General features: G+C 38.9%; 1 long non-coding RNA gene across 1 annotated transcript in view; it reads right to left on the bottom strand.

The window, feature by feature from the left end:
* Positions 1-22,770, bottom strand: part of LOC122809587 — a 399,570-nt gene that overhangs the window by 123,108 nt on the left and 253,692 nt on the right. Inside the window, exon 2 of the long non-coding RNA XR_006365928.1 lies at positions 20,588-20,725. This is a non-coding gene — a long non-coding RNA (uncharacterized LOC122809587). The remainder of the gene's footprint in view (positions 1-20,587; positions 20,726-22,770) is intronic.

Here is a 22,770-nt window from a genome sequence, read left to right as displayed (position 1 = left end):
CAATATCGGAGTTGGTATATTTAAGTAGGGGGTGTGTGGGGGGCACAGCCCCCCACTTTATGTAATGTTTTAAAGTTTTTTGGGGTTTTTTTCGACATTGTAAGCTTTCACTTACATGGGGTCGATTAATCATCGTCGTTTTTTTAAGCGTTCGATGGTGTAATATAGACCCCCATTTGTAATTTATCAATGATAAATCTCAAAAAAAAAAAAAACCAGAAAGTGATAAGCCATGTGGCTCACACCCATTGGACCGGTCCCATTCTATTTTTCTCTCTTGGAATATGTAGTCAAAGACAAAAGGTCAACTACAATAGGTAAAACAACCCCAAACGCTTTTTAACCCCACAAAATACTTATATTTCTGAAGCAGTTTCCACAAAAAACCTAAATCTCACCCTATTATCAGAACTTTTTATGGACTTCATAACCAAATTTATTTACTCCTCCCTCTCCTGTATGGCCATTTCCTCCAAATTCATCTAACCCTACCTCCCACCAATCAACTTAAAATCACAGTAAGGGGAATAGAAAAAAAAAACTTATTGGCAGAATATCCAAAAATGGCAGTTTTGGTTTAAATATCTAATTTTCTTTTTTCTTCTTCAAGGACCTCTTTTTCTGCCTTTTCTTCAGCCAATCCTTATCCCATGTGGCTTTCCCTTCAGTCTGAAGGATACCCTTATCACCATTCTAAAAACTGCTAAATGCCCAGCAGTTTTACTTATTTCAGACCTGTTTCAGTAACTTTTTTGGCTAGCCTTTTAGAAAAAAAAGCAATCTAAAAATCAAGGCTTAGAGTATGTTACTAAACATAACCTTCTCACTACAAATAAGCATGGCTTTATCACAGTTAAAAATGGACTCTAAACCCTGTTAGTCCATCTAACTCTGTCCTCACCTCTAAGACTCTGTTAACTTACTGACTTCCTGCTCATCTACATAACCAAAGACTTTGATCTAATAAGCCAGACTTTACTTGTCAGCTGCTTGCCCTCTTCACCATTTGGACCATCTAACATTAAGTGGTCAGCAAACTGACCAATCCAACTTTCTATATTAAACATTCCTCAAACTTATCTGTTAGAGACCTAGTCTCTGAAGCATGTAGTGCCTTAGGGATCTGTCCTTGGCTATACTCCCTACAGCATCTTTGTCAATTTCCTCTCCTCTGATCTCTACCTCAATAAATTCCATTGTATATGCAGATTTTCACAATCTACAGACAGTCAGAATTGATATACCTCTGGATCTCCAAATACTCTTCAAATAGCTTGTTTCCAAACAGATTCTTGTTAAATGGAGTCAAACCAAGGTAATGGTATTTCACATTGTCGCCAGACTGTTATACTTTTATTCCTCTCTCTTTCCTGTCCTACCAAAACAACCATGTTGAAATATCCCCAGCTGTAAATATCTCAGCCTCTTCCTTGATGATTCTCCCCCCATGCCTGTATATATTTTCACCTCAAGAGTAGAGATCAAATATTCCAGGTTTATTCCAAAATCTCATTTTCCTCGCTCTAGAAGCATTTGACTCTCTCTCTGTCTCTCTCTCTCTCTATATATATATATGGTTCTACCTCACTCCTATATATAAACCATCCGACGGACAAGATGAAGCTTTGACCGAGTGACTCGGGGATCGAAGACCAGACAGGACAGATCCAGGAACGGCGAGCGACGAACCGACCCGGCCGAGGCGGCGATGAGATGCCCGAAGTGGGAAAAGAAAATACCGTGAAAGTGTAGAGTAGGTTAGGAGTGGAGAGTTGGGCGGGATAAGGGAGTTAGTTAAGGGTTAGGAGTGATGGAGTAGTGGGTTAGGGTGAGGGTTAGGGTTAGGGGTGGGTTAGGGTTAGGTAGTGTTGTGTTTAGTTTTTTAGTTGGTGTGTTTTGTTGTGTTGTGTATGTGGTTTTTGGATGTTGTTTTGTGTTTTTGTTGTTGATTGTTGTGTGTGCGTGTTTGTTTTGTGTTTGTGTACCGCGGGTGTTTGTGTGTCCGGCATGTGGATTTTTGTTTTTTTTGTACTGTGGTTATGTGATTTTGATGATTTGTTGTCGGTGTTTGTTTTTTTTTTTTTATGTGAGGTAGAACCATATATATATATATATATATATATATATATATATATATATATATATATATAGATAGATAGATATATAAAACAAGCATGCAAAATATGAAGGTAATGTTACTCAATGCTAGAAGTCTGAACCTCAAAATGCACTCTCTCGAGGCACTCCTAAAAATGGAGAATATCGATATCTGTGGTTCAAGGCTCTAAAGAGCATGCTTGCAATACCAGACTACAACTCTTACCACACTTTTCGGCCACCAAACCAGGACCGAAGCACTAAAGGCAGAGGAGTGTCAATATTCACCAAGGATATTCATACCTCCAGGCTAGTTTCCCAACACAATGCATCTGAAATTCTACAGGTTAAACTAACATTAGGTAAGACTGCAATCCAAATTGTAGCTTGCTACAGATCCCCCACCATGCCCCAAGATTCTCACTACACTTTCTAAACATACTAGAAAATATTAATATACAACCAAACACCCTAATACTGGGTGATTTCAACTACCCTGCCATTAATTGGGAAAACTACTCGGGTACCAACACCTTTGCCCAACGGTTCTTGGAATTCATAAATTCCAACGTCCTGGATCAACTAATCCATAGTCCCACCAGGGGCTCAAATATACTAGACCTGGTCATTACCAACATGGGAGATCCATGCTCCACACCAGTGGTCACCCCCTTGTTGGTCAGGTTTGACCATAAGCTAATCACCCTTGACGTCCACATCCCACCCCTACCCCCAGTATGGAAACCTCCATAAAAAACTTCTCCAAAGCCAACTTCATGCTATTCAAGTCAGAAGTGACAAACTTCATGACACCCATGCAGATGGGAACTGAAAGTTTGACTGCTGAATCCTATACTAAGGCACTGTACGAGCACATCCACTCATGCATGAATCATGCCATTCCAAATAGAACCAAGATGGTCTCCTCCAAAAAAAGGAACCCAATCTGGAGGTCCCCTGCCATAAGCAAACTATACAACAGAAGGAAGAAACTGTTGCAGAAAAGAAGAAAATCCCAGGATGCTAAAAACTTCCTTACCAGCCTCATTAAGAAGCTGAGATCCCTCATAAAATCCTCCACAGCTAGTTACGAAAATAAAATTGCCAAAGATTCCAAGGACAACCACAAGGCATATTATAGTTATGTCAAGAATCTAAATGGCAATGCTCAGATCTGCTCTGAGCTACAGAATGACATTAAATATACTGTTCCCAAAGATATTGCCAATATCCTGGCAGATCGATTCAGTGCCAACTTCACCCCCTCTCACCCCCTTAGGGGCCCATTTCAATACCAAAAGATTGCCAAATTTCAGTAATCACGGCCACACAAGTAAAAATGCACTCTCCAAAGCTAAGAATACAGCATCCATGGAACAAGACGACATCCTGGGCTGTGTACTAAATGAACTGGCACCTCATCTAAGTGTCATGTTTAATCATAGTCTCACCTCAGGCTTCATGACCAGTGAGTGGCACACAGCTACAGTTATTCCAGTCCACAAGGGGGATCCACCTTGGATCCCGAGAACTATCATCCCATCAGTCTGACAAGTCTGATCTGCAAAGCCATGGAACGCATTATCATGTAACTTATAAACAAAGACATTGGCAACCTTCAAACACTGGACCCCACCCAGTTTGGTTTCGTAAAGGGCCGACCTTTTCTCCTTAATCTGATTGACTTCTTCAAATCAGTCTCCAGAGCCATGGACGAGGGTAAGGCGGTCCACACAGCCTATCTGGACCTCGCCAAGGCCTTCAACACCATCCCACACTCTGGAATCACAGATAAACATACTAAGCTGAGCATTGATCTCTACATCATTCGATGGGTTGCCAACTGAATTACTGACAGAACCCACGCTATAAAAGTAGCAGACTCAAAATCCAGCTCCAGAAAAATGACAAGCGGAGTACCTCAGGGTTCAGTCCTGGGACCGCTCTTGTTTGGCATCTACTTCTCTGAAGTACAGGCCAGCACTAAATGACTCTGACTAGCAAAGTTCGCAGATGACTGCAAACTGGGAGCCTTATTGAATCCCCAAATGATGTAGATATTCTACAAAAGGGTCTTACAGAAACAGACGCTCGGTGCCAGAGCCATGGGCTCAAGCTCAATGCCAAGAAATGTATAGTTATCCCCTTTAGGAAAAAACATGCACCCATGAATTACCACATAGGTGGCAGTACACTAAACACAGAAAGTGTGATAAGGGACTTAGGGACACAGGTGGACAGTGGTCTCACCTTCGATAACCACATAGCCACAACAGTCAGGCAATCCTATGTGCACACCTCATCACTAAAGGCTTTTCATCCAGAAAAAAGGAGGTCATTGTCCCACTGTACTCTTCCCTCATTAGACCCATTATAGAGTACAACACCTCATTTGGTATGTACCTCACAAGACATCTGCAACAACTGGAAAGGCCACAGAAATACCTCAGTAAAAGAATCACAGATCTAAAGCAGATGCCCTATGCTGACCATCTAAAAAAACTCCAGCTATACTCTGTCGCATATCACCTACTCAGATGCAATCTCTGCTTAACATACAAGGCCATGTCAAACCCAGTGCTTTTGGACATGCTACACTTAAACAAATCCCAATCCCTCAGAGCCACATGTTCTAGGGATCTAAACCTGGTAATCACAATGAACAAAACATGCTGGAGGGATAGGTTCCTGACCCAGAGACTCCCCAGACTCTGGAATAGACTGCCCATACATGTCAAGCTGGGCGCCTCTTTGCCCCTCTTCAAAAGGAACCTTGACGATTGGATGGGAGATAGGAAATCAACCCCGGGGATCACGTCAGTCACCCTGCTAGACAGGGGACCAGGGAAGTAAATATTCTGGGAAGAAATAGCCAGGGAATTGTTATGGCTAGGCTTGTATAGGCCCTAGGACCAATAGCCTAGTATCAACCTATGAACCTATAAAGGCATTATTGGGGCTCAATTTGGAAACTAGTCTCCTTCTCCTAACCTTCTATTCCTTACAAGATCAGAATGCTCTTTTCAGTTCCTCTCATATCATATATTTTTATTCACATTTCTTTCCTCAAACTTGGACATTGCTGCACGTCTTTTACATGAAGTAGCTCCCTATTTACAATCACTCAGGTCTTATTTTTTTCAAGATTACACACAAAATTGCAATATTTATCATTGCTTTCCACTTTATTCTGAAATTCTGAGATTCTCACTCTGCTGTCTTCAGTCTCAAAAAAAAAAGAGCTCCCTTGTTCATAGATGCTCTACCTCTGGCTATGCATTCCACATTCTTATTCTTAAAATCTGGGACAACCTCCTGTATGAAAATAGGTACAAATCAAGCTCCCCATGAACTCTGCACCAAGCTACAATCTCATCTTAAAGAATGATTGGGCTGTACCTTTTTTATACAGCCCGCTACATTATAATGCAGTTTTGTCTCCCTATGCTGTAGGACAGTGTATAACAGTTGTGAGTTACTACACCATTTGACTACTCAGTAAACATGAATATAACCATTTGCATTTGGGGAACAAAATTCAATTGTCCTCTCACGCAGCATATAACAGCTCTGTGTCACTACACTATTTGAACTCTCTACAAATATGACTCAACATATGTATAACATAAAATCTCTAGAACTGTAAAACCTATATTTCAATTTCTAAGACAAATTGTATTTGCGATGGACATATATTATAAATATATTTTTTTAATTTCTTGTTAAGAATTATGTATTAAGAATTTTATACCACATGCCCTTGACTGGAAATTATTTATGGTCACCCTTTGTCTATGTCACTTAACGATATAAGTAAATTGCATACTAACACTTGGCCATGTGTACAGAAATCTGCTACTAAATAAGCACTGCTGTCCAGCGGACTGCTTCTGCTATGAGAGACCAGCCAGTGGGTGAAGTGAGTCCAGTTGGATCAGTCCCCTCCCCTCATATTTTAAACAAATAAAAGTAAATAAACTTCAGAGTGATCAAAACGCTATTTAAAGATGTGTTAGTATATTGAGGGTAACTTATTAAGTAGAGGTGTTTTTATGGGATAGAATGTTGGGCATTGATTAAATGTCTCACAGCTTTGTTAAACTTTCTCACCCCTTGTTTAAAGCTTGCAAACAATGCATCCCATCTGCACATTATTCCCCATGCGTTTCAGCATGGACTTTCAAGGAACACGATAGAAAAGTGACATTTCAACACTAAAGTACAAGCACTGATGTGTGAGTTTAAGCATATATTAATTCTGAGACTGGCGTATCTCCGAGAAATCTCCTTACGTAAAGCTACAGCAATCTTAGAGTTAAAGTAGCAAGGATGTTGGGATGGAGAAACCCCCCCCCCCCCATTTCAGGGAATGCAAAGTGATGAAGATTCCCTGCAAAAACATGCTTTAACAGCATACCAGTGAGTTTTGCTTTCACTGTTTTGTCTGTATAATGTTCATCTCCCCTTAACAAACTCATATTTTTGTATATCTAGCAGAAATAGCTCTCCCCAGTCACTTTGAATAAATGCCATTATGGTTCCCTCTATGATTTTACAATTCAAACAATTTATTCTCAGACAAAACACTTGTACATACTACAGTAATGGACATGTTATCCAACTACAGCTGCCACATTTTTCAGCTATCTCCCCAACATCTCTCAAGTCTTACTTTTTCTAACCAATTTAATTTCTCCCAAGTATTTTGGATTTAAATGATGATGGACCCCATCCCTAAGTCAAAGTATGATTAGTTTGCGAAATTAGTACTGTTTCAGTCTTTGATGTTAGCCAAAAGTGTTCTTTGCAGAATCTGCAATGTGTCCAGAACTGACTCCTTCTGCAATTCATACAGAGGTACATGTATCTGCAGAATATCTAAATAAGACTGCAAATTCCTTTTTATGGAACTCATTGCCCCTTCAACTATTGGAACTGTGAGGATCCTTTTCCACGTTGCCCTCATTTCTTCCTGCAAAGCCTAGCATTTTATGACTTTGTGTCTCTCTGTACGCAAGACACTGTAATCACTGGGTGCAGCAATTTCAATGATCAATGCTACTTTTGGCCTCTTTCACTGATTACTATATCTGGTTTTCTCACATCTATTTTTAAACTGTTGGTAATGGGTGATCCCATATGATATAAACTTCATCATTTTCTATAATGCTTAGTGGTTCATGTTTCTAATGCTTCTCAGCCACTTCAATATTGTAATATTTTCACAATCCCCAATGCAATAGCCTTGCCACATTATTATGCCTTCAGTATACCAGCCTTCTGCCATTAGTGTATCACACCCAACAAGATGTGTGACTGTTTCGAGTTCTGTTTTACAGAACCTGCATTTGTCTGTTTCTCCCACATGCTCAGTCAACGGACTTTGTAAACCAACGTGCATGTAGTCCATTTTCCTGGGCCGCCAATATTAACTTTTCATCCTTTGGTTTAAATTCACCTCTCTTTAGCCATTCCTGTTCCAGATCCTGAGCAACAGAAGGTTGTTCCAGGAGTTTTCTGTACATGCATCTATATTTATGCCTTTTCCACATTTCTTGCCTTCTCATCAGATTCTTCTCCTTATATGCGTTCTTTTGTTTTCTTGGCATTCAGTTGCTTCCTGATTTTTGTCTACTTCTGGTTTGATTTCCATGCCCACTTGACACCAATATGCTTCTGCTAAACTAAGCAAGGAAGTCATCTTACACTTGCTTTCCTCATGTTTTAAAACTTTCACTATGGTTGGATCTGATGAGGTCAGCAGATATGTATGCAGTCTTACAATTGCAGATCTATACGTGTTATCACTTTTGAGGAGGCCCATACCTCCCTCAGAATAGGGAACATATAATCTTGGTGTACACTGATTTTTATGCATCATCTGATAAGCCAGTCAACCACCCAAAAACTGCAAGTTAGAGCAGGGAGGGAAAATTGGTTTATAGCTTGAACTTTGTTCCTAGAAATCAGGGCTGTTTTCAGTATTAATTTTAGTCTTCTAAAGTATTCCTTACAGAGTTTTGTTCACATTTGTTCATGGTTTATTGCCAGTCCTTCATCAATTCCCAAATATTTACACACTCCCCCCTGCTCAAGTTCCTTTATATCACATTCTTGTGCCAGTCTGATATTTTCTTGGTGCTACAGCTTTCCTACTTCAACTATTGCTTTTGCACATTTATCAAGATCATATTACATTCTTGTATCATCTGAGAAAGTTTTGTCCACTTGCAGTTGTGCACAAAAAGAAGATGAGAAGATTTTGTACTTGATTGTTTTGTGGGAAATAAATTGTTAAGTAGACAGCTGAGATAAGGGCAAAACAAAAGAGCAGTGGTGACAAAAAGTCACACTGAAATATTCCCTATTTGAATTTTTATCCCTGAGATAATAATTTGTCCCTTAACATGGCTTAGCTGCAAAGTGGTTGGTCACCATTTCATGGTCACTGTAATGTAATTGATCAGTGTAGGGTGTATCTTATACATCTGTAAGCACTCCTTTATCCATGAATGTGGGATGCAGTCAAATGCTTTTTTTGTAATCTATCCATGCCATACTTAGATTTTCCCCTTTTTACAATTCTCCATTATGACTTTATTTAACAACAAATGATCCTTTGTTCCATCTGACTTTCTTTTGTTATCCTTTTGTTCTATTGCCATGATTGAGTTTTCTTCTAAACTCAGTCAGCATCAATTCCATTACATAGTTTATACAGCATCAGAAGACAAGTTATTGGTCTATGGCTTTTAGGATAGCTTGCAGGGTCACTCTTAAAGAAGAGTATCATTTTTCCTGTTGTTAACCAGGCTGGTGTCTGTTTAGGATGTTCATATAAGTAGCTCTTACTCAGGGCTAAATCTCTCTGTAAATATGTTAATACCTTTAGACAGAAGTTAGGTATCTGGGTCTGGCGTTTTCAAATTCAGAGCTTTTCTTAATTTTGTTTCAATCTCTCTTGCCATTACTTAACCAGGCTGGTGTCTGTTTAGGATGTTCATATAAGTAGTTCTTACTCAGGGCTAAATCTCTCTGTAAATATGTTAATACCTTTAGACAGAAGTTAGGTATCTGGGCCTGGCGTTTTCAAATTCAGAGCTTTTCTTAATTTTGTTTCAATCTCTCTTGCCGTTACTTCATCCCACTTCATATCCTGTACATTTGGACTTCTTATTCTTTCACTTATCCATTCAGCATCTTTATGTTCCACAGGGTCTTCATTGTTATTTCTCCAAAATGTGTCTATTTCTTCTCTTTTGGTGGTGTTTCTATTCCTTTTGTTTTCCAAATCTCTTTAAAACTTTTTGGGTCACTAAGGAATAGCTCATTTTCTACTTTTCCTTAATATTTATCTGCATGTCTTCTAAGTCTTGCTGCCTGTGCTGATATATTTAGTTTATTATTTGCAATAGTTTACCATAGATCCTGGTCTTTGCTTTTATCACATCTATAGTCCTATTTTGTTTATCTGTTCCTTTCTCTATATTTTTCTAACAGTGACACTTCTTGTCTTAATTGCTTTATAGTTTTCTCTATTCATTGCTTTCATGATGGCATTTGATTTCTCCCATTCCTTTCCCTTGCTGCTCTGTGTTTTTGTGGTAAGACTTTATCTGTTATTAATTTAGATGCACAGTAATAGATCCTCTTTACATCTGTTATATTACATGAATTTCTGTTAATAGTCTTGATTACTATGTTCAGCTGTTTTATCAGACTTTCTAACACTTTGGGTCTCACTGACCTTCTGTATCTAGTTTTTTCATGAATCTTAGTACGCCTATGCCTATCCATCTCCATTAAATCAAACATCTCTTCCCTTAGATCATTTTCTTCTAAACTGAGGGCACATTCTTTGTTCTCCATTTCCTGTGAACATTATACAGAAAGTTCAAGATTTTCTCCCTGTGACATACTCTCTTCAGCTGCATCCTTCATCATCCATTGCTCTTTCATATGGGAGCTCGCTGGCCTATCACTCCACAGCATTGACTGTGTCAGAGTTGCCACAGTTTCATCCTCCTTCCCTTGCTGTCCAACTGCTCCTTCCCCTGCTGTCCAACTGTTCCTTCCCTTGCTGTCCAACTCAAGCTGGACTTGAGTATCTTTATGTGGCAAGTGATCAGATGCTTCCCATTAATCCTGTTTCTCTTTAGTTTGGGGACTCATTGTTCCATCATACTAGGACATTTCCAGAGATGGATTTTTTACACTAATTCCTTCACTTCACAGGTAATCCATAACTTCAATTACTATTTTTTTAACTTCTTCCTTTCTAATCCTCTTTACTACTTCCCCCTTTGACTTCTTATTTTTTGTATTGTGAAATTTTTCATATCCAGAAGCCTTTGCCTGTATTTCTCTTCAAATATCATTGGTGCTGCTTTTTTGTATTGGTTAGTTTTGCTTTTCCTTTGCATAAATATTGCACCATATTAAATCGCTTTTTCTTTCTCATGTCTGTATTTCTTCTTCAGATGTTTCCCATTCCACCTGTTTCTCCTTACTTTGGGGACTTATTGTTCCATCATGCTGTGACATAACCTGAGTTAGATTTTCTACACTAAATCCTTCATGTCACAGGTATTCCATAACTTCGTTTTCTGTTTGTCTAACTTCTACTGTTCTATGCTCCCTGTTTGTGATTTTTTATTTGTATTGTGAAATTTTCCATGTCTTGGTGCATTTGTATTTTCTTCAAATATCTTTGGAGATAATTCTTATGTAAATATATATCTAGGACTTCCACCAAAACTCTGTTTCTACTTTATGTCCAACCAACTGTCTCAGTCATGCAATGTAATATAACATCATTTGTTTTGCAATATTGACCACTTCCTTTCGATACATTTTTTTTTTCAGAATGCTCTGAGTGCTGTATATACCTTTATCTTCTACTATTGTGCAATGCTTGTTCTTGTAAAGTGCATCCTGGGCTGTGATTGCAAATGGTCAATTTTTGATCAGTTCTCTACCCAGGTAAAAAAAATAAATAAAATGTATTTTACTTGGGAGCAGTTTCTGTTGCTCGGTATTATATTTCCGATTTACCATCTTGTTTTATTTCTTGTTTTATTTTTTTCAGGGGGATTTCCATATTTGATAGTTATCTCTGCTAAATGGCTTTTCAAAATGGTGGCATAGCTAAGTGGTCCAGAGATCCTTTTGAGACATCATCAAAGGCCATCCAACCAAAAGCAAAACTTATGTTGCACTAAATCTGAATATTGTAAATAGACAATTATAGAAGTAATACCTAATTTAAAGTTGTAATACAAATTATAAATACAGAGTCGCATTACAGAACAATGTGATAACACACCTAGAATTTGAAATTCAAAACACAGAACAAAAAAGTATAGAGTATCACTTTAAGGGCACATAAAACTACAGTGTAAAATAGCCTATATATACATATAACCCACTTCTGTTCACCTGCCCTACTTATTATCTCATAAGTGTATTCTCTGGGTACTCTAGATTCCTACCACATCCCAAAACCGTTCTGGGTGACTGGCTATTCCAAACTGTTGATTTTTATTGCATAAAGAGATTTGTAGCAAAGATCATGGCTGAAAGGGTTCAAAATAGATTAGTCCCCTAAAGAAGGCTTAGCAGACCTTAATGATGGGCTAAAACATTTCAAAGAAAAGGAGGTAGGAAAGTGGGTTCCCAAATTGAAGCTTGAGATCTGCTTCTTGTGAGATATAGAAACTGATTTAACCAACAACTTGTAAAACTTTCTGTTATAGATTTAAACTAGTTTTGGAAGAAGCCCCCCTCATATTAAACAACAACCTGTAAAACTCTCTGTTATAGATTTAAACCAGTTTTGGAAGGAGGCCCCCTGATACTCCCACACATCCCCACTTACTGGTCTCTGAAATCGGCACTCTATGTGGCATGGCAGCTATGGTCCTCAAAAGATCAATAGGTACCCCAAAAGTGACTAGAAGAGACAGTTAGAAGAATGTCCCGGGTGCAATACTCCACAGTATGTTGATGACAAAAAGGTTGTGTGTGACATAAGATAAAAAAGCAGGGAAGGATCAAAACAAAAATTTGGAAAGTCTAACAAAGTTGGCTGAATGACAGCAGTTGAGGTTTAATGCAAAATACTCTACCTGGACAACAGTTACTGGAACTCTGAAGTTAATGATTGTTGGCTGGCTGAAGGAGAGAGGAAGTGATGAAAACAGGGAAGAAAAAGGACTAGGAATGTTGACAATATGTGGGTTAGACCATCAGGAGGAGAGTGAGAGGGTAGTGATGGCAGTAAATAAACAGCTAGAATGTCTCTCTCAGATGGTGGATAAACTCCAATAGTAAAGAGATACTCCCGGAGTATTCTGTTCACTTTCAAAGACCATAAAAGGAAAAGGCACCAGACTGATGGAAGACGTCCAGAGGAAAGATACAAGAAGATGCACTAGCTACAGGAAATGAGTATAAGGTATAATATGATACTTCCATATGCAATAATGTCAGGGAGGTTCAAAGGAGTTATCCTGAACAGGGAGGACAGAGAGGGAAAGATGGGGCACTAGCAAGAAGTTTTAGAAACTAAATACTAATGGATGCCAGAAAGTACTTTACACAAAGTATGTTGTAGACCAATAGAATGGACTGCCAGAACAGGTGGTAGAGATGGAATCCACGGAGATACTCATAAGGTCACGGAACAATTAGGAAAAGAGAATGTGGGCAGGGACTGTAGACATAAAGACAGACATTCACAGGACAGACTAGCTAGACTTATTGTCACATCTGTTATTCAAGCAAATGCCACATAACATCAGATCATCACATACAGCTTCCTATAAGTTACTGTGAGTGTAAGCTGCTCTCTTCTCTAAGCTTGGGAAAAGAGCAGACTTGTGCGTTCATAACTAAGGCACACAGACGTGCAGGTCTCCTGTGTGATACCATTTGTAGAGACAAAGTACCCAGTGTTAAGTAATGCCTGGACCTTGCATTTACTGTCCCTAGTCAGAACAGCAGAATACCTCGCCTATGAAAAGTCTGTGGGATTTTACTGGTACTTCCAGTCATACCTTGTGATCACAAGAATGCATGAGATGCATAATAGGTAATGTAAGATGTGATATTTATCCTCATCAGTAGCCAGGGTATAAACCTTATTAGCAATAAACCTGCACAAATGATGCCATGATGTATACAGTAACAAATGAATGTGAACACTGTATGAGGGCACACTGCTTATGTAGTTTATGTGGTTTATTACATCATATATTAGCAAGCAAACCTGCTTCTGCAGTGACAGAATCATTTCAACCAAAGTACACTGCAGAAGCTGAAATGAAACTGTGCAGTTCTTTTCATTCCAGATAACACAAGGAATAACAGAAGGCTTCCCATGATGAACTCAAAGAGTGAAATAAATCAGATGACATTTAACAAAATGAAAAGAAAACTATTATACAACTCTTTCTGGTTTCAGCAGTGAATAGTAGTTTAATGTAAAATGATCAAACACTGTTATATTTAACTTTCCAGAGTGTTCCTTCATCTTTTTTCTGACATATTGACTCTGAAATATTGTAACACTGAGACCAAGGAGTTTTGTAGTTTCCACCTACTGGAATGCATTTATATATTTTTTTTCCAAACTTCAAGTATAAAATCTGTATCCCACATAATGCAGTGTTTACAATTTTTCAGAAACTGTTTTCCTAAAGTCATGTCTGAGCTTTGTCCCTTTACCTAGAGGAGAGCTTCCTGAATATAACCTACTGCATCATCACCGTTTTAAGTGTACTGAAGTTCATTGTTTGAACTCCCACCCACCCTGCAGCCCCTGCTGTCAACATGAAGTACATGCAGCAAGTAACTCATTATTCTATGGAGCCTATACGACTTGTGATTACAGCACCCATTAATAAGGGAGCACGATTAATGTTCAAATAGCTGCTGACAGGTTTCATTACACAGAAGGAAAAAGGAGTGGGTCCCGGGAAATGGTTTGCTAAGACAGACAGGAGAAACAATACGATGTAGTGCATCAAAACCAGCCATCTGACCATTCTTCAAAGGAACAAATCAGCAGCTCCTGCCTTGCAAACACAAGTAACAATCACAGTCAATCAGTCTGAGCACCAGCCCCCACCATGTCAGTACCAAAATAAATACTGAACCAGTTGCTGAAAAGTAATTGAAGTGGGGAAAGGAGTAATGAATTTTTGATTTATGATTTTTGCACATTGTGTCTCAGAAGCTTACTTGATAGTTGTTACTTTATCTGTTAAAGAATAATTTTTTAAAGATGTCATAGACTTAACTGGTAATGTGCTTTTATCAGTGACTGGAGTTCTCAAGTTCATGCCCCGTTTCAAGCATATGTCTTATCTAGGACAGCAGTGATTGAGGGTTAAGGGATGTAAGTATGTTGAAATGGAATCCAAGTAACCTTCTGCATAAAATATTAAATGATGATCTTTACTTCCCTTTTCATGTCCACTGTCAAGGGAAAATTTAAGGACATTTATATACCAATCAGTCAGATAACTATGGCGATCTCTTTTACCATTTTGACAATATATATATATATATATATATATATATATATATATATATATATATATATATATATATATATATATATATATATATATATATATATATATATATATATATACACACACACACACACACACACACACACACACACACACACACACACACACACACACACACACACACACATCTACAAAATATTAATCTGGAATCCATCTACCATATTTTCCTATGTTAAAATATAGATGCTTGTCAATGGCTAATCTGATGGCAGATTCCATTATGCACGAGCTATTAGAAGAGATGGACTCTAGGCTCAGTGGCATGCATTTCTTCTAGAAGTTTCTGCAGAATTATTGAACATTATTCCATTACAAATTACAACAGATTACACTCAAATTCTGTATTGTGCCAGTATTTCATCAATATGAAACATTTGACTGGAACTTTGTGCTGTCAGGGCCAACCCCAACTTTGTCTCAAGCAGACCACTGCTAAATCACTGAAAATTGTATTCAATTAAAAATCAAATGACCTTGTCCCATAAGGCTTTTGTACTACCAAAACTTCTTGCAAGATGAGACTGTTTTCTGAAGGTGCTCTAAAATCAAAAGTAACCTAGGGGTAATTTCATAAGGAGCCAATATCGGCACACACATAAGGATAACCTTTGTTTGACTACCCTTCAGCTTGTTACCATGTCACATACTCCTGCTTTAGAAGGAGCACCTTTTACTCAAGAGCATCAGTCAAAAAACAAGTAGATCCCAGAGGCAGATTCAGCAGTAGGCGACCTAGGCAGGCACCTAGGGTCCACTAGCGAACACTACTTTTAAAATTCATAGCACAAACATTGATTCATAGCACAAACACTGATAATGACCATTTCCTAAACAAAACAGTTACACTCTGAAAACAGATTTAGCATGTGTAACAGTAAACTTCTCTTTCCTTGAAGCTCAACAGTCCTTGAAATGTACTTGCTGGTGACAGTTTGGCAGTTGGTGTAGATGATAAATGCTCTCTGGCCCTGCATTGAAGGTACATGATTTGAGCTTGAATGAGTTAACCAATCTGCCATCCTTAACTGTGGCATTTACCCCCCCTCCCACAAACTTATATTCATGGGTCCTGCATTTGTCCATCCAGAATTCAAATTCATGCTTGTTTTGTGCTGTCCATTTTAGTTCATGTATGCGTGCATCATACCGAAGATGCATATACAGATGCCATTAAGGACACACACTATGTGCATTGCATTGCTTCTTTAAGGATGCATGCAAAGTGCATTCTTAAAGTAGTGTTAGCAGCCCAACAGGTAGCATACTTGCTTTTTGTGCAGAAGTCTGTGGGATCTACTCCCATACCATGTACATGGAGTGCTGATATTGTACCGCCCCCTTTAAGGGAAGGGTGGGGTGCTGCACTCCTGAGTGAGTTCTCCTTTGGATGAGATGCCTAGTAACTATGAACCTGTTTCCTATTTGATAGCCATTCCCTATTGCAATATTACCCCCTTACCATTTTTTAAGGAAAACTCTGCCTTAGAGCTAAAAAAATCTATTTTGTCACTCTGTCTCTGTTTTCTGAGTTACTTTAACATCTCAAAACCACTCTGGCTGCTTTATATAGAATTTTAATATGTTTTCTCCAAAATGGCTGTCAATGGGGCTTGATTTATCAACATGATCTTATTTTTCTTCAAGCATTTCTCTTTCCCATAATCCATTTCAAGTCTGCTAAATACGAGTCATGCTAAACATAGGGAAGTAGTGGTGTATTCCCATTCCTTTGACATATAATGGGATTAGTGTCAGTCACTGTCATCTTATATACTGTCTGTAACAGGACTGCTGCTTTTATTTCTTGAATGGCCCTCATTTGTGGATGTCACAGGGCTTGTTTACAGTATTCTGAGGAATTATACAGCTGCAACCAAAACAGTTGCTAAATCGCAGGCCTTTGTTCAAAGTATCTTTTTGTAGTCCAACATGAATTGATAATCCCTCCCCCTACACCTTGGTAAATGTGCTGATACTTCACAAGAATTACAAGAACAATATTTTCTGACTTTTCTGTAAATGTCACAGACATCTTTGATACTACATTCAAGTCATCTTAAAATGTAAAATAGTATAAACAACAAATATTTAAAGTTTAAAGCTTAGCATTCAATACTATAATGTTGCTTACATAAATTTGTCAAAACGGGTGACAACTGCCTTTGAACCACTGACTGATCTAATTGCTCTGTTTTCCTGTGAAAGGAATGGCTACATTGTAAGCAGCTGTGAATCACTGTTAAGTTCTCTTCCTCTCTGCAATAAAGACAATGGAAAACAGTTTCACACCTCTCTGTCTTGTTTACAGCTACCTGAGCTCCTGACTACAAATTTCTCTGTGTCTGTGGTATGTCATGCAGGTGTTGACAAATTCCTCTGCAACTTATGTCAGAAGAAGTTAAGCTTAAAAAAAGTGGGTGTTTTTTCCTATCCTTTGATATCAAAGGGAAGACATGAAAGTGTTATAAAGTACAGACAGGTTTCTGGTACCTACAACAGTACTGGAATCATATTGTAAGGAGAAAAGCAACCTAAGAGCCGAATCAAACTGAAGGAGAAGGTGGAGATTTTCTTTAATTGTAAAATTGGAAGTTTATTCTTCAATGGCAACAGGCAATGAATTAGTACTCAAAACACTGAAATGTAAAGTTGTTTGCCAACAGCAACCTCTTCATTGGTTACAGACCACTTTAATGTGGAATTATTCAGGTGAATTTTACTACTACAGAGATTGCGTATATTGACTGATATTGGTGGTTTGTAATGACCGAAGTTTGAGTGGCCTTTTGTGGTTGAAATATTCCGTAATAGGTAATTTTGTCCTTATTGGTTCATACATTTTATTTCTTTGTTTACTGGAAAAATGTTCAAACCTACAAATTTAAAACACATTTTAACAAGTAGTGCTGTCATACTGTACAAGGGATATAATTTAATACAATCAGGATGTTACATCAAAGAACACATGCATGTATGTATGGTCCACAAATGTGCACAAAGGACCTATGGTTTGAAAACAGCCCAAAGATAAACTTAATCCGCCAATGGCTAGATGGATTTTCTATGAATGTGGGTTTCAATGCAGTTTCAGTGAATAGGTGTTTCAAAAGCAGAGAAGCTTACTGTTCATGCTAAGTCTGTTTTCATTGTGTGTTTTGTTTAGCAAATGGCTATCAGTGTTAGCACTATAAAATTTTAAATAAAAGTTTCAAATATCTCTAATCATTGTAGATGTAAAGAAGAAAACAGTGTACACACTATAGGTTTGAGCAGTGTTTATGGTAACTGGGAAGAAATAGCCAAGTAATGGGACACTAGAATGGCTGGGAGGGTCCTGATCCATTACCTTGCCTAGGGCTCAAGTTGACCATGATCCAGCCCTGATAGCACTCAGCAAAATTAAAAAAAAAAAAAGCAACTTCTAGCTTGTTTGTTGTAGGGAAAGGTACAGGTAGCTGTTGGCAGTAGGTCAGTAGAGGCTTAATGCCTCTGTGGTGCTGGTAACCCACTAACTAATACCAGGAGACATCTCAGGGAGGCTTTACTTCGCTAGCTCCATTTATTTCAACACTCATTTTTTTTGGGGGGGGGGGTTGCCATGTAAATGTTAATCCAGATTCACATCTATTTACGGTTTACTGTTGGAGGCTTTTTAAATGTATGTTGTTACTTTGGGACTTAGTCTAGTCACATTATAACGTGTTGTAAAAACATCTTGTCTCCCTTGTGTATTGGATGAACATACTAACATACTAAATACAGAAGTTTCAAGGTTTCTGTACTTAATTTACAGTGATGAGTCAAAACTAAATATAAACAAAATTGGATAGGAGAACAGAAAACACAAACAGTTTAGAATGTCCATACAGGTTTCCACCTCAAGAAAGCCCTTCCATTGGTAAACAGCAGGGGTCTCCTCTCCTGCAAACATTCCCCCTGTATGTCAGCAAGCAGATGTCTCTTCCGAGTAACTTTACTTTGGGGACAAAAGACAAACACTTTTCAGGCAGTCCTCTATTCTAATAGTTCAAGTTCTCTACAAAATGTCCTCTTGCAATAGGACTTAAATTTCTCTTTACACACATTTTCCTTCTGCACTGACTGACCAACTTTTCTGAATTGTAGGGATACAGCTCTCTCCTAAGTTCTTTCCAGAAGAGTCTTTCACTCAACTAGTGTCTATTCATATCTGCCTTAATGACAGGTATACTCTCTCAGTTCACAACTGAAAGCTAAACACCCATTCGTAGAGCAGATAACATTAGAAATCAGTACTTTCACATCAGAAAAAAGAACATTTTCAGAATTTAACCGTCCAATATCCTACAATTATTCTCTTGCCCAGCATGCAACCCATGGTTTTATACTACTTATAATTGTTATGGGACCCAGATAACCAACCAGAATGGTGTCAATCTACTTATATCTACTATGGTCAAAACCATAACCTTGCCTATTTTCTGTATGAACTCGTCTACTCTAGGCATTGGACAAGTGATATACCTAGACATCTCCTTACTTTGGCTAAATGGAACAGTAATGCTAAACTCTTAAACATCTTGCACTTGGTTTCACGGTTTAGTAGAACCAACAGTTAAAAGGACAGGATCTCATTTTCAGGACTCTTACTGGCAAACAGTCATAGGGTTATGATTCTTTATCACAGATACACATGTACAGGGCTGGAAGCCTCTTCTGCCATGTCTCATCCTGGTAACCAGAAGGGAATGTAAACTAAAAGTAAAATCAATACAAATATCTTTGTCCAGGTCTCACCCAAGTGAGCAATAAGAGGTAAATTATGCAGACGCTAAAATACTAAAATAACATACAGTTTCTCTCTCCAGACCTTCCACTGGTGAGTGGTAACGATGATGAACTCAGAGGAAATTACACTAACATGCATGCAGTCCCCTGTGTTATGTCTTCCATGATATGTGGTGGTGGTTTTCTTATTTCTTGTCTTTAAACAGTTCTTAACAGTCTGACTCATGTGTAGCAATCAAGTAAACTGTGCTTTCTAATGAAGGCAGTTATGAGCCTGAGGCACAAAGAAATAAAATCTTTTATACACCACTTATGTCTTTGGGCAAAGTAGTGTAGTAAACAAATAAAAAGACCCTCTAATGAATACCAATTTATGTAACCCAAAGTGTTTTGGCAATACTTTCATGAACAAGCAGATAATGTCTCTGGCTCACTACACCTTTATGGAACATACAGCTCAACATTCCTATTACCCAGACTTCTACCCACAGTCATACTGCACAAATGGGAAGATTCCCAATCTCAGGGCCACTCAATTTAGCCTTACATCTCCTGGAAATGGAGACTGATGAGGGTGGCCAGGCAGGAACAAATGGATTATAGAGCTGGTTGCCAACCTAGAAATAGCCATCTCCTGTTCCTTTAAAATGAATGAGCCAAGAGGGCAATGGCAGAACAGTACTCAAAGTTGGGCAGTGTGCAGAAGGGGCACTCATAGGCTGGGCAAAACTCTTTGTTCAGTAGGGGTACTTGCAAACTGGGCAAAGCTCAATGTGCAGGAGGGGCATTTCCAAGCTGGGCAGTGCTCAGTGTGCAGGAGGGACACTCCCAAGCAGGCCAGAGCTAAGACTGCAGGAAGGGATGCTACCAAGCTAGGCAGAGCTCAGTGTGCAAGAGGGACACTCCCAATCTGGGCAGAGTTCAGAGTGCAGGAGGACACTCCCAAGTTGGGCAGAGTTCAGAGTGCAGAAGGGACAGTCCCAAGCTGAGCAGAGCTCAGTGTGCAAGAGGGACACTCCCATGCTCACTATTGCAGTCATCTGATCGGAAGACTTGTTGAAAGAGGTACTTCTACAGAGGTAGGTAGGCTACCCTACAGAAAAGTAAGCTGGCCTACTGCTTACCTTCCAACTCTCATATGGGATCCCAGGCAGGAATGAAAGGGCTGTAGGGTTCTCATTTAACACAGGAACATGTGACTCTTACTCCTCCAAAACAAATGGGCAAGTTGGGTGCAGTTAAATGAGCCACTGAGTGAGGACCTGCAGGGAGCAAAAAAAAAACATACATCAGAAGTTAGAACAGTAAAACCTACACCGTAACAGGTCGAATCACTAAGATCCAAATACACAATATTTTGAACCACAAAGATTCAAAGCAAAACAAAAAATACTTCCGCCTGCTAATTATACATACCAACTCTGACACTGCCTTACAGTGGGTAAAAAGAAAATTCCCCACTTCCCACTGTACAGTGGTCTCACACACCTAATTGGCAGCAATGTTCAAAAAGTTTATTTTCAAACTCTGCATCTTGCAGTTCAAACTCTTGACTCTTCAGAATGTGTGTTACGTTATATACATTATATATACATATATATTATATATACACACACACACACACACACACACACACACACACACACACACACATATTATATATATATATATATATATATATATATATATATATATATATATATATACTTGTTTCTAGAGGATATGACACAGCTGATAACACTGAGATGGGGAAAGGATGTGTAATATTTATTAAGACGTGAGGGGTGCGTAAGGTAAGTGTGTGATGTTAGCGGTGTGTAGAAGGGTGGGATAAGTGAGTTGGTTTAGAGCGGGTTAGGTAAGCGCTAGTCTGTGCACTATTAAAGCTGTTTTTACTACTGAAAGCATTGGCTTTTGACTTAGAACTGTGAACTATATTATAAGCTTTGTGAGCTGTTGGTTTAGTAAGGATCTTGGTGTGCAGCATGTGGGTTTTGGATAGTGATTTGTTTTGTTTGTTGTTATGACTTACTTGGAATTTATTTCAGATTTCTCCGTTCGTTTGGGTTTGAATTTGTTATATATATATATATATATATATATATATATATACATACACACAACCCAGCCACTGGGGATGCACAAGCCAGTGCATTTCTTTGTGCTGGTCCCAAGTCCATATAAATGGGGAGGGTTGCGTCAGGAAGAGTATCCGGCATAAAATTTTGCCAAATCATACATGAAGACAACAGTACAGATATACATACTGGATCGGTCAAGGCTCGGGTTAACAATGACCGCCACAAGTACTGTTGGCCAACAGGAGAAGAGGGGGAAGACATGCCTGAAGGCAGGTAAAGGCTAGGACTGTGATAGTGAGGGTTGGAACTTTGAATGTTGGCAGTATGACTGGTATAGGGAGAGAGCTAGCTGATATGATGGACAGAAGGAAGGTTGGTATATTGTGTGTGCTAGAGACCAGATGGAAGGGGAGCAAGGCTAGGTGTATTGGAGGCAGGTTCAAACTGTTTTATCATGGTGTGGATGGGAGGAGAAATGATGTAGGGGTTATCCTGAAGGAACAGTATGCTAAGAGTGTTTTGTAGGTGAAAAGAGTATCGGATAAAGTAATGTTTATGAAGCTGGAAATTGATGGTGCAATGATGAATGTTGTTAGTGCATATGCTCCACAAGTTGGAGTGAGTTGGATGAAGTGGTGATGACTGTAATCAAGGGTGAGAGAATGGTGATTGGAGCAGATTTCAATGGGCATGTTGGTGAAGGGAACAGAGGGGATGAGGAAGTGATGCGTAGATATGGTGTTAAACAAAGGAATGCAGAAGTTCAGATGGTAGTGGATTTTGCAAAAAAGGATGGACATGGCTGTGGTGAATACGTATTTTTAACAAGCGAGAGGAACATAGGGTGACATACAAGAGTGGAGGAAGATGCACACAGGTGGATTATATCTTATGTAGAAGGGCCAGTTTGAAGGAGATTGGAGACTGTAAAGTGGTGGCAGGGGAAAATGTAGTTAAGCAGCATAGGATGATGGTTTGTAGGATGACATTGGTGATCGAGAAGAGGAGGAGGAGTGTGAGGGCAGCACCAAGGATCAAATGGTGGAAATTGAAAAAGGGTAATTGTGAGGTGGAGTTCAGGGAAGAGTTAAGATGGGCACTGGGTGGCAGTGAAGAGTTACTGAATAGCTGGGTAACTACAGCAGAGCTAGTAAGGGAGATGGCTAGAAAGGTGCTTGGTGTGACATCTGGACAGAGGAAGGAGGACAGAGACCTGGTGGTGAAAT

This window comes from Protopterus annectens, chromosome 8.part0, assembly GCF_019279795.1.
Source record: "Protopterus annectens isolate FY-2018-M chromosome 8.part0, PAN1.0, whole genome shotgun sequence".
NCBI lineage: Eukaryota > Metazoa > Chordata > Ceratodontiformes > Protopteridae > Protopterus > Protopterus annectens.
Note: the sequence above shows the minus strand (reverse complement) of the source record. Positions and strands in the feature narration are given on the sequence as shown.